General features: G+C 41.9%; 1 protein-coding gene across 3 annotated transcripts in view; it reads left to right on the top strand.

Annotated features, from left to right (window-relative positions):
• TBL1X (transducin beta like 1 X-linked) overlaps nt 1-17950 on the top strand; it is a 134969-nt gene that overhangs the window by 28678 nt on the left and 88341 nt on the right. For all 3 annotated transcript variants that reach the window (XM_077927524.1, XM_028727727.2, XM_077927526.1), the window contains exon 2: nt 12067-12145. The gene's annotated coding sequence lies outside the window, so the exon portion shown is untranslated. The remainder of the gene's footprint in view (nt 1-12066; nt 12146-17950) is intronic.

The raw sequence follows: 17950 nt of genomic DNA, 5'->3' as shown, positions 1-17950 counted from the left end.
CAGCCCCTTGCACACATCCAGAAAATATGCTCTGGGGTGGGGGTCCCTTGCCCAATAAAATTTCTAGATAAACAGAAGATGAGATCCACTAGATTCCAAGATACTGAGTGGCAAAACACTTAGAAAGTTGGCAGGTAAACCCATTGCAGTGGCAGAGAGTGGACAGAAGCAGCTCCAGAAAGGAGGAAAACAAAGGGTGCTTTAAAAAAAAGCTATTTTTATTTTCTCTGATGTTAAGATTGTTATCTCATCTGTGGTGACATTTTTGCTGTGAGAAGGAAAATGTGGTCTGTAAAGTTTCCATTAGCCTATATGGTAGATATTGAGTGTTGAAAATACAAGTTTATATCTTGGCTGAGATCAGCAGAGCACAACATTCACTGGGAGTTATTCTTGCCAATGTCAGAAAACATTATTTAGGACAAATGGAGAAGTTGGCTTCTGTAGTACCCTTCTGCAGCTAACCCAGCCTCTGCCCATCACCCACTATTTCCCATAAATCCAAATATATGTGAATGAAAGCCAAGTTCCTAATAAGGCAAGTGAAAACATGGCTTTAATTTGTAGTTAAGAATACTCCGATCTGTGTATGTGGCCACATGTTCCATTGGCAAGATGTTAGAAGTTCCTCTGAAGCATATAATTACTATATCATTGCTTAATAAAGGATACTTTTTAACAATTAATTCTACTTGGAGCATTAAGCTTTTTAAGATTTCAGAATTTAATAGAACAGTTTGAAGGTGTCAAGAGAATTGAATTGTTTTAGTCATTTAATTCCTTTTTATTTAAATCTACACTATAGCACACTCTGCAATTATTTTTTTTAAAAAGATACCAAAATTCAGATGTATAAATACTGAATGGCGACTGCAAGAATAAAAGAAACCTGCCTTGACATGCATGAATGAAGAACGATTTCCCTGGCTATTTACACAAATAAGAATTTTTCTGTGTTTTAAGACAGTCTTTGAAATGTTAAATCCCTGTCATGTTTTTTCTTCTTCTCCTGGCTGGCAGAAGGGGAATAGACACTGAAAGCAGCCAAGAACATCAGCTTGTATAGGAGCATTCCTGTTCTTTAAAAAAAAGAAATAAAAAAACCCCAGCCAGATTTGCTTCCTGTATTAAGGGACGGGAGATGGGAACACAGCTGCTCTCACAGTTCAACATGAAATGACTTTTAGTGTGCAAGTTTGATTGAGCACTTGGCCTGCAAACGTATGCGAGCTTACCCAAGACGAAGCATTGAACTTCATAGTGCAGTACTTACTTCCTAGTAAAACACATAGGACTGCACACAAACCAATTCCTCAAAAGAGGTCTACAGTGGAGCTTTTATGATAGCATTCTCTTGGTCTATATAATTAGACCCCAGTTCTCCTGGGATACTTGTGCATCTGTTATGGTGTTTTTTTTTAATAAATCAGAAGGGAGGATGATTATCTCCAGTTGCCAATTCAAGTTGCCTTAGCAACTTTATTTACTGATTTAAAACTTTTTGATAATTTGTGAATGTTTAAAAAGCACTAGTCCCAATAGAGATGCTTGTGGGATCCCAGTTAATGTTTTCTAAGTAAATAGTTTGGCTACATTTGCAGGGGCTTTCTGCCAGAATTGCAGTTCTTAAGGCAAGTCAGACACTTGGAGAGAGAAAACTATCAGCTCCGCAGTGTGACTGCATAGAAGCCACAAAAAAGGAAAAGGGGGTTGCTTAATTATAGTGGTTGCTTTTACAATTGGTCCTCTGTGCAATCACGCATCCCACCCCCAATTTTCATACCAGGATATTGTGGACCAAAACAATAAATAAAACCCTCATGGTGGTCACGATAGTCTACATACTGCTGGATTTGCACTTTTGGAAGAATACCCGTGGCAACTCTTGAAAAGTAGAAACCTTTCTAGAAAGGACCACCCAAGGAAACAACAGCTATACTGGTGAACAACCCTGTTCTGTTTAAGTATGCTTATACAAGCCAATCTCACTTTTGTAACTGGAGTTTAGATTTAGCAAATATTTATTTCTCTTCGCTGCCACCACCTGTAGCTGCCTTTTATTCACATGGCTTAAAACGCTGAAGTATCCCCTGCCCGCAGTCTGGTTTGCTGTATATCTATGGTATGTTTTATATGGTCAGATACTCAAATAATTCACCCAGGCCAACCCCTACTTGTTGCATAGGGGTGCTTATATCAGTGGAGCTTGTGAAGCCTGTGTTGCCAAACTTTGGCTAAGGAACAAAGAATAGTTGCTGTGATAGCATGCCAAACCATTAAATTGCAAGTGTCAACTTGCCAGCAGATATTCCGAGGTACTCTTGTTTCCACCCTCACAACACAGTAGGGTGTGGTGTTCCAAACTAGGTCAACGAATACCTAGGAATGTGGAACTGACTGTTTAATTAGGGCTATCTTTTCATTCTTTAGTTCTTAAATGTTCTGCAGCTCAGCAGTTGTGTTACATAATGGAAGCAAATTCTAACACTGCATGATTGTACAGTTGGCATGCAGTTCTAAGTATCTCAGACAATGAGAGGTACTAAATAAATCACAGCTGAGACTTAACAAAACCAACCTTTGCTGGGGTTTTTTAATCAGCCTACATGGAAACATCTTTATCATGTATGAGCACCCATAAGCCTAGAATCAGGATTTGTTTTTAAAATTGTGGTCAGGAGCTTCACTTTGGAAAAATCTCAGAATGGCAAGGAAACAATAGGTTTTTTATTAGACTTGTTTCATGACCTTCTCTCATCTTCGATGGTGTACTTTCCAGACCTGTGAATATTCACATTTCCCAATACCTAATTCCTAGATTAAGTCATCCTAAACTATTACAACTTTTGCACCATCTTCCCAGCTCTATTTGGTCCACCTACCCCAGAGGCAACAAAGGGATGTTTTGGCCATGGGACAATCAAATGATAGGCATTTTCTGGCCAGCAGACATTTTGTCTTCATGATACAGTGTGATGTGCCGAACAGTGGAGTTTGGTCTTCTGACCTCTACAGACATCTCCATCTCCTTATCCAAGTGCTTCTCTAGCAAACTTAGTTGTTGACAATATAAATGACCCAGAGAACAGGAAAGGTAAGCAGTGGAATAGGACATGTTGATATCTGTGACTCAGGATTGGAGCTGGAGCTGTTCTCCCCACAAATGAGGCTTATCTCCTCACCGCCAACCCTTCATTCTGATCACCAGCTACATCATTGTTCACCCCTGAATATTCTCAGACTTCTTCCTTCTCTTGAGCAAACCCTTTTTCTGTGAGAGACCACTGTTGCTAAAACTTCCTAGCAGACTCTGGGCTTTCCACTGGTCTGTTGCCTTAATCTTGAAGCTGGTCGAGGGAGGGCTTGACTGTAGAGGTTATTGTAGCGATTGTGGGTGGTGAATGGCTGGTGAGGTGCCCTTGACAGTCTTTCTGGATGTCTTAGGACTCTAGCAGGTTCTTCCAGTTGTACTGGGATTCTCTCTGGAGTCCCATGCCTCATCCTCAGAGGAGGTCTCCCAGGGTCCCTGGACAGATAGTTTCCTAACAATTGATGGCTAAGTCTACAACACAGCAGTTAGATATTTGGTTGAAGCTAGTTACTGGGAGCATGTGACTTCCCTTTTGCAACAGCCTTGTTTGCTTCTGACCTTTCTCAAAATATGTTTCAACATGAAGGTCCTTAAATTTGCACCCCTCAAAGTTTTAAGACTGGGATATCTACCAAAGAGTGTCTTTTCTCTATGTCCCTTCAACATTTAAGTTTGATTCATTGGGTACAGGAGGGGACTTTGTGGTTCTGCCTAGGGTGAGGAACTCCCTACCAAAGTGGTGCCCAAACTTTATTCAAGGAGGGCCAGATTTGATGAAGTGAACGGCCGTGAGGGCCAACCAAAGTTGTTGCGCTTTTTTTAGGATTGAAATTGTTGAGCTTTTTTTTGAGGATTTTACCCCATAAACTGCCGAAGGGGCCGCATTAGGCCCCCAAAACGGACTTTGGACATGTCTCTGGTAGAGCCTTTGGCCAACAAGGGAATCAAAGGTGTGCTAAAGGTGGGAAGGAAGATTGCAGAGGAGCTGAACGGATTATTTGCATCTGTCTTCAGAGCAGAAGACTCGCGAGTAACAAAAAAGTAATAAGGTGAAACAGGAGAGATGCGAGCCAGGAAGGGCGACGGAAGAGCCCGGCCGGGCGGCGACTCACCTCGCAGGCGGTGCGCCATCCCTTTGGCCCAGGTGAGGCGGCGAGGCGGCGGCTGCTCAGCGACCTCCTCGCCTGTCTCCTCGTGAGGGAAACGCGGCGGTGGGGCGCCTCCGGAGGAGCAAGGCCGCTGGCCTTCGCCTTCCCCTCCGCCTTCTTCCTTTTCGCCATGCCGCCTGCGCCTCCGCTGCCTCCCGCTCTCGGCGGGCCCTTTGGGTGTCGGGCTCCGAGGGCGAAGGCGCCCCTCCTCGGCCCCACTCCACCACGCCCATCTGCAGCACGGGCCCCGCCGCCGCGCTCCCGCCAGCCGCCCTGGTCGCTTCGCCCACCTCCTCCTCGGGCTCGAAGCCCGGGTTGTCCCGGCTCCAGGCCTTCCTCGAGCAAGACGAGAGTGGTGGCGGCGGCGAGCAAGACGAAGGAGGAGGAGAAGGAGAAGAAGCGCCGATGACGACTCCGCCGCCGCCGCTGCCCGGCGGGTCCCGCAGCCGCCCCAGCTCCAGATGCTCCAGGCCGCCGGCAGGGCAAAGTCCCGCCATGGCCCCCCGACCCTGGACGAAGGCCGCCGCTGCCTCAGAAATTTTCTCTCAGGCCGGCCGAGTAACGGCGCGGGAAGGGAGCGCCTCACTTTCTCCACCGCCCGCCTTCCAGCCCCCAGCCCCGCCCACAGCGCACCGCCTCCCAGGGGAAAGCGGGCAGGCCGGGCTGGCGGCTACATGGGCCACATGACAAGGTCTGGCGGGCCAGATTCGGCCCGCGGGCCTTGTGTTTGACACCCGTGCCCTACCAGGAGAAGTTTGCCTTCCCTTCTCTGAGATGGTTTCCTGCCATCTTGTGAAGACCTTATTTCAAAAGGCATTTGGCCTATTGAACTGTTTTTCAGTTTTTATATTTCCTGGAATGCTATCTTGAGCATTTTACGGAAAGCTAAGATATAAATATTTTAAATCAGTTTTGTGATTTATTTATTTTAAACTTGATATCCCTATGTGCTTAATCTTCGGTATATTTTTTGTTGGCTGAAATTTAAATGGAAAAGCAGGGCATGAATGCTTTATAAATACATACGAATATACATACATGCACGCATACTTCATAATAGCCATGACCTGATGGGCTTGTATGGTTAAAATGCACTTTTAATATTCAGGAGCAATAGGATGAACAATGGTGGTTAAACAAGAAAGTGAAGATAACAAGAAAGAAATCTGGTTCTGAATGGTATGTATAACTATTTATAGACTTTGAGGGGTGCAAGGTTTTACTGTACAGATTTTTAGGATGGGGTTTTAGTCAAGAAACTCATTTTTATTGCAACTCTAATCTGCTCTTTGTTCTTTTAATTTGAATTGAAGAATAATAATTCAATAATCCCAGGATCTAGGGTCTGGATAATTGGGTCTTTCTGAAAAATGCATAATAATGTGTAATAATAACAGTTGGGTACTACAGAATATTAATGAACATGAAGTTGCACAGATCTTTGTATACAATGAAGGATGACGCCCCTTCTCTGGTTTAGAACACAATTAGAGTAGATGAATAATTAAACAAAATGTAGGGCCCAACATCAACATTACTTTGCTTGGTGTCTGTTTCAAATAGTTTCACTATGAAGCATAATTCATTAATGGGCTAGTCAGTGAATTGTTGAATTAGGTGGTGACTTCAAATACAGGTACCTAGCACTTTTTGTAAATATTGCTCTCTCCTTGCTCCCCTTTTGGCAATTTTTCATTGGGCCATTTTCTGGCGTATTTCTGATGTAAGTGCGTATCCCAACATAAATTTGGGCAGCCCACATGTGGCATTTTGTCTTCCTTGTGAGCCTCTTTGCTGTTAATGCCAAGGTTGCATGTTTGAGCCTTGTATTGGACAGCTGCATATTCCTGGGGATTACATGATCCCCAGAGTCCCTTCCAACTCTACAATACTATGATTCTAATACAGTGGTACCTCGGAAGTCGAACGGAATCTGTTCCGGAAGTCCGTTCGACTTCCTAAACTTTCGGAAACCAAAGTGCGGTTTCTGATGGGCTGCAGGAATCTCCTGCAGCCAATCGGAAGCCAAGGAAGCAGTGTCAGACGTTTGGGTTCCAAAGAATGTTTGCAAATCAGAACACTCACTTCCAGCTTTGCTGCGATCAGGAGCCAAAACGATTGAGTCGCAAGGCGTTTGTCAAACCAAGGTACAACTGTACTATGATTTGGAATCCCTAAAAAGGTCTTTTTTCCATCAAAAACATGTCCGCTGAAGAAGAGAACATCTGATTCTGGGCCTTTATGACTGCTTTCACTTCTCTCCTGAGAAGGAGGGACCCTCCTGCATACCCCTAAAAAGAGGAAGCGCAACTCAAAGGCATAAGTGGAAGCATAAACCACTCTCACAGTCAAGGGCTTTCAGGCTTTAAGCAGAAGAGGGTCAAGCATTGCTTGTGTGCACTTAGGCTCAGAATGGAATTGGGCAGGTGGGGGGGGCAAAATACTGGCCCTTGAGATTGGCAGGAAGTATGAAGCTTTTGGACTGCCCAGGCCTTCTTCCCATGCCTGATCAAAAGAGCAGAATCCTTTGCATTTTTGTCCTTCGGGCTTCAGTTTCTCAAGCTCAAGAACATACCAGGGTTGGGAAGCCCTGTAGCCTTCTTCCAACATACACCAGCCCTACTGATCAGGAATTATGGGAATCATAGTCCAGCAACTTCTGCTCTAGGCAAGTTTTGGGTATGGTTGTATCCATCGATCTGGCCCAGTCCTGACATCTGTATCCTCTCAGCTTTTTGCATCAAACATAAAGCCGTTCTACATATCTGCTTTTCAAAATGTTGTCTTTATAGCACTGATGTTGCTGAGCTTCTGTAAAACTGAGTTAATCATTACTTCCTTGATTATGTATTAGGACATCTAAGGATGGAAAATGTTGCATAATTGCTATGTTGACATAACCATTTATTTGTACATCTTTGAGCAAATAGGTTATCTGCCCTATTCAAGCTCATTGCAACAGGCAGATGATTGTGAAGAAAACCCCAGTAGTTTTTATAGACCAATGTTACGGGTTTTTGGTTTATATGTGCAATTATGTGTCTCTAAAATAAAATGTAGTTTTAATGTATTATTTAACAATGTTCGTATGTCACCTAATAAAGTTCTCTAGGTAACAACAAAACATTAAAAGTGGTTGCATCGAAAAGGTGTATGTCTGATGACAAAATGGGAGAATGTATGGGAGACAATTTTGGGGCTGGAGTTTCCTGTGGAGGGGAGTTTGCCCACTTAGCTCTTCTGCTGATAGATACTGTCCATCGGTGGACCTACACCAAATGGATTCAAAGTCAAAACAGTTACAATACTCTTGCAATGTAATCCTATACTCAATTTCAACAGAGTTCAACGGGACTTACTCCCTGGTAAGTGAGTATAGCATTACAGCCTCATATAAAATATGAAATGCATCTCAAATACAGTTGATTGTAAGTATTTGTTAGGATTTTGCTAATACACTTATACATTTGCAAATTATTGGTATTTAAGTAGTCCTGTGAATGTAAACATATTCGTGTTATTATTTTCATGTGTGTAATGCCTGTTTGCGAGACACAGTAAATTGAACTGAACTGAACTGAACCAAAGTAGCAGGTAATGTCACTGGAAAATTGTTTTAAGGAGATTTTAGTCTGCAGTTGGAGCGTGCTGCAACTAAATTCTTACCCAGCACAGAAACATATCAGCATGAAATGCCTTAGGGCTCTGGCTGGCTCTTCAGATAGTATTTTCAGGACGATCTCCAGTTAACGTCTATCTAGATTCTTTCACAGCTCACCATACTTTGGTGGGGTGAGGAGGGACATTTTGGTATCCATGTTCATGTTTTCAGAAGGAAGGATGTGAGGTTAGGAAATACATGCATTAAGCCAACCTTCGCCAACCTGGTGCCCTGCAGATGTTGGTCACTGCTGGCTAGGGATGATGCGAGTTGTAGTTCAAAACATTTGGAGGTTATCAGGTTGGGGGAGCCTGCACCCTGAAAGGGGTTATAGGCACTATTCTAGAGGCAAGGTTCTCTGCAGTAAACATTTGTGAAAGAAGTTGCATACCGAAATGTTTTCCACTGATGATTATTTTACTTGAATAAAAATTGGTTAAGTTCTTATGACAAGTTTTCCTTCTTCTGAATAGAATTTTTTATGTATCTTGTAAGTCTCTTTAGTTGGGTTTTGTTTACAGTGGTGGTCATATTGAAAGCCAGTATTGTGTAGTGGTTAGAGTGTTCGATTAGGACTTGGGAGACCAGAGTTTAAACCCTCACTCATCCATGAAGTTCACGGCGTGACGCCATTGCCTCTCAACCTAACCTAATTCACAGGGCTGTTTTGAGGATGAAATGAGGACAGGGGAAACCATGCACACCACCTCGAGCTCTTTGGAGGAAAGGTGGGATGTAAATGTAACAATAAATAGATATTGAAAGCAGTGTTTGAAATTGTACCTGGCTATTGGCCACTTGAACCAAGTGAAGCTGCCAAGATGGCGCCTGGTGTCTCCACCATCTGGAGGTGTAGGCCTGGGGATACTTGGGTCTTGACTTTTTCCATACACTAAAACAATGAACAGGGTGGTGAAACAATGACTACTGCAATCATAACATAACCATAACATAATCATATGTTATGCAATCATAACATAAAAACACAACATAATATCACCAAGGCAACTATCTGTAAACAAACAATCAACGTCCATAAAAATGGCAAAAGTAGTTTCTTTCCAATATAGTTTTTTTTCTTAAATTATTGCAAAAGCAGTAATAAAGAGTCCACTTGTTATATACCAGTGGTTCAGTGCTCGGACGCCATTTTGTCACCAAAGAGCTTAGTCATTGAGCTTTGCAGTAAATAATGTACAAGAGACGACAGTATGTAAATGACTTGAAGCAGGGTTATATCTGTCTCCATCTGCATGTTCCCATTGGGAGGAGCGTAGAAAGAGGATGATGTCCTTCAGTTTGTTAAACTTTACATACTGCCTTCTCTAAGCTTAAAGCAATAGTTTTCAGCCAGTGTGCCGTGGCACCCTGAGGTGCCTTGAATGGTGGCCATGGGCAACACTGGCTTCTGTGTTTCCTTCACTCCTCTTGTGTTTCTGCCTCCCAAAGGCTTGTGCAGCTGTTTGTTGCAGCAGCTCTGGCTACAAGCTCCCCAGACGAATGGTACCTCTGGGGCTGACCAGGAGGTGCTTCCCAGGCCCCTTTGGGGTAATGTGAGGAGGCACTTCTCAGCTCAGAGACTGGGGTGGCAGCAGTGACTGCCCTGAGGACTCCCAGGGAGAGGGGAGAGCAGAGGAGGTTGAGGGAACATTTCACAAAGGGAGAAAGTTTGAAAAGCAGTGAGGGACTGCCAGCTCTGTAGGCAAGGAGTGAAATAACTGGACTCCTGAGGCCCACAGGGGTGCTGCAGAAAGAATGTAGTTGGTCAAGGGAGCCGTGGGCCCAAAAAGGTTGAAAACCTCTGACTTAAAGTATTCTAAACTCAGTAAACTCAGTACAGTGGTACCTCGGGTTACATACGCTTCAGGTTACAGACTCCACTAACCCAGAAATAGTACCTCAGGTTAAGAACTTTGCTTCAGGATGAGAACAGAAATCGTGATCCGTTGGTGCGGCGGCAGCGGGAGGCCCCATTAGCTAAAGTAGGGCTTCAGGTTAAGAACAGTTTCAGGTTAAGAACAGACCTCCAGAACGAATTAAGTTCTTAACCCAAGGTAGCACTGTACCTCTGATGAACACGAGGATGTGAGGCTCAATAGACTCAACTTGCCCCAACTGAGCTTTTCATTTGCTTTTCTGGGGCTGTTTCCAACCTTTGCAACTGCAGAAGAAGTGAGTAGTAGGTAGCACAGTGCTTGAAGAGAGGGGATGTCAGTAAAATGCTTAGGAAAGTCCCTGTTTCCTGTGCTATGCTATCCTTTCCCTGCCACCAACACAATGATCTGGTTTAAATGCCATGGTAAACCATCATTTTGGTATGAAGCTGCAGTGAATCTCAGGTTCTCCCACCCACCCTTTCTTCATCAAATTGTGGGGAGGAGTTTGGAAGATTTTGTTTACAGCTTAGGTTACTGCTGTTTGTTATATTGTCTGAATCTGACGAACAAAGTTTGAAACAAACCATCATGGATTACGAGGCAGATTTATTTAACCACACCATAGATAACAAACCACAGTTTAGGGTTCTGACGAGATGCTAGACTGTGATTAATGGAAATTGGATATGAAAGCGTTCAATGACCACAGAAAAAGAGAGGGGAGAAGATTGTGTGGCTTGCTATTAATACACCATGATGCGCAGCATTGTGTTTGAATGGGGCCAATGAGTCACCTTTGCCCATCTTCAGAGCCCCTGCCATGAAGTATTGATGGAAGCAGTGGGAGCATTACAGACCACGAGTGGGATTGAGAAGCTAGGACTTATGATTCAGCTCAACACTAAGCTTGTCATAGATGAATTGGCAGGAGCACTCCCCCCGCCCCCGGTATAAATAGTAGCCGTTGTTATCAGAATGAAAGGAAAGCAGCTGTTCAGAGCAAACGTGTAGAGTAGTTGAAGGATGACATAGCAGGACTACTGAACTGTTGTCCTCTCCAAAATAAAATTGAATCCATGCAGCCACATGGTTCAGCCTCTGCATAGGAATACTTGATTCATACAGATCTTTTGTGTTTGGAAAGCACTTGCAGGACAGTGGAATTCACCATGCACCATAGATGTTACTAATTCCAGCAATTCATGCAACATGGATGTTATTAGTTCCAGCCAATTTTTACCAGGGCACAAACCATCATTTAACTTCTGTATCCTATAATCTAGTTTTCAATTGTTGAGCATACAGATTTAATGCAACCAGAATCTGCTTCCCACTCTTGCTAAGTTCAGTATTTGCAGCTAGAACTGAGAAATGGTATGCAGTGCTGGAAGCCAAAGTAAAATGATTTGCCCAAGCTCTGTATTTGCAGCCAGTGAGTTGGTTTTCACAAAACATTAAACCATAATTTAAAATAAGCTATGGTTTAATGCACACGGGTGCTTGGCTCTTTCGCCATTGGACCCGCTATTGGTCTCCTCTGCCCAATCCACCAGAGCCTGTCTTCACATGCAGGGAAAGTCCCTACTTCACTGAGGGTTTGAGACCCATCGACTACCCTGACCTGGTTTAGCTGGCCAGTTGAAGCTGTTTCCTTTGGTATGGCCACTGTCTCATGCTGACAGTGAGAGCTGAGTACAGGGTGGGAACCAAAGATGGACGTATATAACTTATATACTCCAGAAGGAGTATATAAGTTATATCTGTGCTCAAGGCTTTTTTCAGTTTCTACACTTAAAAATAAAAAGGGCATTACTGCTTTGCCCAGGTATAACTCCAAACCATGGTGCCATGAGAGCATACCATGGCTTTTCATTCTTCCAGCTCCCCTCCCTCCCTTCTTGCACAGTGATGAGAAACTAGGGGAGACTAAGATTCCACAAACTGAGACCAGAAGATTCCTACCTCTCTGTGCAAGAGGGAGGAAGGGGTATATGACTGCGTCAGGACTCATACATGCTCATTCTCATAAAGGTAAGCCATGGTTTGTCATTACACCTGAACACAACCAACATGATCTGTGCAACTTTCTACTTTGGCAGAAATAATGGGGAGCAATGTGAAACTAAGAACAACATCTATGCAAAGAGTAATCTGAGCAGCCTTTTTTGATTGACGGTATCCTTGGATAATATGGTTTTGCTTCTGTTCATTTGGTTTTTAGAGTATTTTGAGTAGTTCTAATCTTGAGTAGTAGTAATAAATCTGCTTTTGTTTTTATGTTTTGAACAGGGTATCAAAAGAGAGAAAGCTGGCCTGAAGTGAAATTGGGGAAAGCTGGGGATTTGACAGCATCCCCTCCTCCCCCAGAGTAAGTGAATTACTGAAATTATTTTCCTATTGTATAATTGCAGTGGGCATGATCAATTGAAACCAGTGGAGCTTAAAATAGCTTAACTTTTGTTGGAATATGTCCAGTGTGTATTGTACTTGCATATGTAAAGCAATTAGTCTTATTCATTGGGAATTATAGCGTGAATTCAGGTTTAATGAAATGGAACTTGGTTGCTGTTCTGTCCAATGCACTGGGCAAATGTCCATCTTCCAAGTTATAGCCTGAATAACTTAACAGTGAGTTGAATTAAATGTAATTGCAAACCATTGTTTGTTGTTATATGGAAGAGCTCCTGGACTCCCCTCACAAACTGCAAACTATGGTTTTCACAAACCCTCTAAACCAGGATGGCAAACTGCACGGTTTGACATTACATGGGAACCAGCACCATTCATGAACATGTCCAATTTACGGTGTTTATGCCACTGATTGCTATACCAACTATATTTATTGTAATCAAGATATATCCAGTGTTATTCTGCTGCACCAGTATTTACTGAACCTGAGAAAACTGCAAAACCCGCTATGATTTCATATTATTTATGCAGTGAGTGAAGGTTGCATTTCCTATAGTGAAGCTAACTATTTTGCCCCTACTGTAGAGATTAACATACAGCACAATTCCGCTTTTCTATGAAATGTATTATTGTTTATTACCCTGTTGAATTAAAACAACTGGTTGTATTCCTTGAGTAAATGTAGCATTTACTACATTTTTGTAAACAGCTTGGACTTGGAGGATTGTTTGGGTGTTTGTTTTTATAACCAAGCTGCCTGTAAATTTTAAGAAATAAATATATGAGCAGCTAATCCTGGAAATTTACAGTATCTGCGTTGAGGCCTAATCTCATGCAACTGTGTACAGACTTACATTAGTTTTGCTTTGTTTCACTTATTTGATTGCAATACGCGTTTGCCACTTAAAATAAACCAATAAAGCCATAATAAGATGAGAGAAATTGCAGCAGAGCAATTTTAGTTTTGTTATGTCCAAACTTTGGTTTACCGGCTTTGTTAACCAGTTTGCTGTGGTCTTTTTTGAGTGATATTTAGTAAAACAAAACAAAGTGTGCCCTGAATTCTTGGAGCCACCAGTTAAGTGGTTGTCCTCACAGATAATAATTGGCACTAAGCAGATTAACTATTAGACTCGTAAGTAATGAACAGATGAAAGTTTGCAGCCATGGTTAAATATCTCTCTTGTTTCTTATTAGATTTACTGTATATCTTGCTGGGTGGGGGCAGGGAGGAATTCTAGTCCATGCGCTTGGCCTAGGTGTTAAATATATAGACACTGCTGCTTTACAAGGTTGTAAATACGATAATTGATCATGACCACTGCTGAAGCATTTAGAAGTAGACGCCTTTCAAAGAACAATCTGTTGTTTTACAAGCTCGTTTAGAGGTTGGATGTTTTAAGTGATTCCTGGGGACTAGCAGGTTGCTTTTTATGATGATTCTGTGCCTGTGATAAATGGAATAGGTTTATATTTCTCCGGATTTTTCGCTTGGCTCCAATCAGAAGCTGTTGACATAATGCTAATTCTCCTTTTTGCACACAGTGAGTCTTTGTAGTGGAGAGCAGGTGCTGTTTTCTCACCAACCAAAGTAAATTAAAAGAGAGACTGTAGTTAATGAGTTGCTAAACTGGTATTGCTTGACTGATAGTTTTGGGGGGTGAGGGTAGGAAGGGAGGAGGAACTTGCGGTCTAAATAGTGGGCATCCTTTTCAGGTGACCTGAAAATAAGTTTATTACTGATGGGGCCTGGCCTGACATGTGTGCGCATTCGCTGCTCTCATTTTTGCTGATCCTTTTGAGGAAAACCAGCTCCTGCAGTAATGGGGGAAACAGAAGCAATTAGTGGTGTACTCTCAAAGGCGGAATCTGAGGCCCTGCTTTAAATGCAGTGTTTAAATCATCTAAATTGGAAAGTGTTGCTACTGCCGACGCACCCCCCCCCCTCCAGCTCCCCAAAAGAGCTTTCTTCCATAATTGGATGCAAAAGTATTTTGTTGTTGTTGTTTGCTGATAGCTTCTTGGTTTCAGGCACATAATTAGTAATGCGTATGCATTGGAGTCACTAAAGCTGAAAATCCTAATAATCGGAGGGGGGAGGCGTATGGACGTGCAGGTAGGAAACAGAGAGCTGGAGGAGTGAAATAGTGTTCTGTTGATAGTACCTAAGTAGAGCTGTGTGCGTCAATAAAACAAGTGTCCTACTGTGCTGGAATACAAATGGGCTGTCTGTAGCCGGGTACAGCAAAGACATTTGGCAAAGAGGGATAGGAGAGCTTCTGGCGTAATGTAATTGAATTGACCATTTCTCTAAAGATACAGCAAATTGTTTGTTACAGCATTCATCATCATAAGGGAGGCCAGACAGCTTGCCAAACATATTATATTTCTAATAAAAATGGGAGAAAATAAAAGCCTACAGCTCTTGCGCTAACATGCAAATTACTCTTACTATGCTTGTGGCGTTTAATTGATACTATTTTTATTACTAATTCTGTTGGACATTGACCTTGCAAAAGCTGTATAGTTTTTCATTTTGAGGAAGAGAGGCTGTGTTGACCCATAAGAAAAATGCCAAAATCCTTGATTGGCTGAACTGAGCGTTTAAATATTAGCCAACATTATGGCTTGTGCGAGAGTTCGTAAAATACCTTGCATATTTTTTGCTGACCACAGTGCTTCTGTGTTGTTCTATTTCCTTGGAGAAACTGATACGTTCATGTAACACGAAGCTGTGATGGAGCACAACCCAGAAGTTTCTGAGGTTGGTTATGTGATGTAGAAGACCAATAAACATGGGCCTAAATGACAGCTGGCTGGCTACATTCACAGTGGGTCTTTCCTCAGTGAAATTAACCTCTGCCCAGTTGCTATTTTTTGCTGTGTGTTTACTGCTCCGGAGTTTCACAAAATTGGTCCCACCGAGAGGGCTTTTTCAAGGTTGGTTTTGTGACTTTTTAAAGTATATTGAAATAAAAGGTGTCTGATACCTTTCTTTTTTAAAAAAATAAATAAATGGAGGAACTTGCTTAAGTCTCTCCTAGAACACTGCTCCTTGTTTGAATTTGCTGCGGTTTGACAGATGATGCAACAAGAAGCAGCATATCTGAAATGGTATAATATGAAATGCTCAGCCTCAGTACATGGGGAAAACCCTTTCAAGCCAGCTCTAGAAGACTGAACGTAAATTGTATTCTGACGGGCCCCCTGGGCCATGCAGTGATAGCTCAGCAAATGAGAAGCAGTTAGCTTTTTAGATTGCCACATATGGAGAAGACAGGCATTTTGATTTCTTGCACCACTGAGCCCCTGATAAGGCTGGAAATTGGAATCAAAATAATTAGATTGGCTAAACAGATCCTCACAAACGAGCCAAGTTAATTAAGGGGAGGGGAAATGCCTTTGTATTCCAAAAAAACAACAACATGGTATGCTCCCCCTCCCCCCAATTTAGGATGATATTTGTGCTGGGGTAGTCAGTAAGAGAACAAAGCTACTTTATGGGAGGCAAGCTTTTGATCGCTTTTAAGATACATGGAGAAAAAGCAGTTGGATAATTGATACATTTTAAAGTAAGTGCTAAAAATAATAATGAGTGGTGTGATATGTAAGAAACCAGTTTGTGTGCTTTTTGCCTGAATGAAGGTGGGAGGCAACCTTTCTTAAAAAAACCCAAATACCTCTCCAAGAAAATAAAATATTTTTGTTGCGGCAACTGTTAATCCCAATATGGAACGCTCCTGCAAAACACAACGTTGTGGAAAAATGTGTACACATTTTCCATCTAGCCTCCACATTTCCTTTTCTACTACCTGTGTCCAAAGAAAGCTAGAGCATTCGAATTCTCAGATATAAATATCTTTGCTCGTTTGCTTGAATGACCTAAAGTAACATCCCTGGTTTATTCTTGTTTTGCTCTGTAGTTTGGATTATGATGGATGGTCTGTGTTAATTAAGGAGGTGAGTTAGGTATAGACAATGCTGCCTGGGAAAGGCAATGAACTTAATAACCTTATGGTCTATTCCAGTCTAATGAGCTCTGCGTTTGCAAATCGGGATTATAATTCCAGTTCAAATTATGATTTGAAGTCCTGGTTTGCTGACAAACCATAGTCTACGCAAATGATAGGTTGTTCAGTACAGCTGAAGCAACAGACTATAGTTTGCTCCTAATCAGAAGAAATCAGAGTGTGTAGTGCCTGAAAATCCCAAATGATCTTTATACCCTAAAGAGTCTTAATAGCATCATCTTTGATTCTTTGTTGATCAAGAGAATGGATTACTATAATGCGTCTTACTCCCTGAATGGAAGGCTGGTTGAAACAATTTTCTCCCTGTACTAACTTCCCATGGAACCAGACACTGGTTAAATTGGATTGTTAATTGTATTTTTGGACTGTTAATTATGATTCTCAATGTTCTGGGATAATTGTCTTCTTGTACAACCAATTTGCTGAGTGACTGAGGGTTTATTTGCATCCCTGTGTATACAGGTGGGTTGCATGCAAATAAACCCTCAGTTACCCAGAAAATTGGTTGTATAGAACTGATGACAGTGTAGAAATACTTGCATTGTTCAGCAGCTCAACAGCTTCTGTGCCTGAAAAGGTGATTTCCTAGTGTTGGGGCACAACTTGGGAATGAGGCCCTTTTCAAGATCTTCGCTCTCTTTAATTAAGCAATTTTGTATGGGAACAGTATTCCCAGTACTTATTTTACTGTTAACAGTCCAAAATAAAATTTAACCAAATTGCATTTTCAAACGCATACTTCACCATACTATGATGACGTTGCAGTGACCAGTAGTGTCACATGATCACCTATCTGAGCGAGTGTAGGCTTGCAATGCATTGTGGCTTATGAGAAGGTGAGTTCCTGTGAACTAGTTCCTTGGTGAGGTACCAGTCATACATGACCATCACAAATTGCACCCCTGTAGTGACTAAAAGGGGGAAGAGTTGCCATGATCAGACAAAATTGCACATCTATTGTCTCTAACCATGCAATTATAGTAGTTAATGCCTGCACATTTACAGCCAATACATTTTTCATACTCTTGTATAGGACTTTCCAGCAGTTGACATCTGCCAGTGAAATGTTTTGAATTCCACCTCTTTGGAGATCAGATTGTTCCTCTAAAGGAACAGGGTCTTTCCCATTGTGGCCCTAGTGCATTGGAATGTCCTCTCCTAAGAGTTTCATGTGGTCTTATTACTGCATCTTTTCAAAGGCTTGTTGGCACCTTTCTTTTCCAATGAACTTTTTAAGTGGCTGGCTCCTGTTTCTTGTGCTGACAATTTTTATTTAAAACAAAAAAAAATTTTTTTGTTTTGACTATGGCAGACCAACACGGCTACCTATCTGTAATTTTTATTTAGTTCGATTTGTCTTACATATTTTACACTTTTTATGTCTGCATGTTGCTTTAGATGTTTTTAGGAAGAGTGGTATAGACAACTTTAAAACAAATAAATAGGTTAAATGTTTATTTGTGTGTATGTAGCAGTGCACTTTTCTGTTTCGTTCTTTTGCAATGCAATTTACCACAACTTGTCGTATCCTTGGGAACCGTTTATACTGAATTATTTTATGAAATTTATGGCTGGCAGAAAGATGTAAATTTACATAGTTGGAGAGAGAGAGTCTGACTCTCTTGGGCTCTGTTTCAAATTTGCGTTCAGAAATACACTTGACAAGCCCTATTTATAGATCAGTGTGCTGTCATGAATACTCTTTCCTTGTTTGCATATATACAAGGAAATTT

Source organism: Podarcis muralis, chromosome 4, assembly GCF_964188315.1.
Source record: "Podarcis muralis chromosome 4, rPodMur119.hap1.1, whole genome shotgun sequence".
NCBI classification, from domain to species: Eukaryota; Metazoa; Chordata; class Lepidosauria; order Squamata; family Lacertidae; genus Podarcis; species Podarcis muralis.
This window is presented reverse-complemented; position numbering and strand designations above follow the sequence as displayed.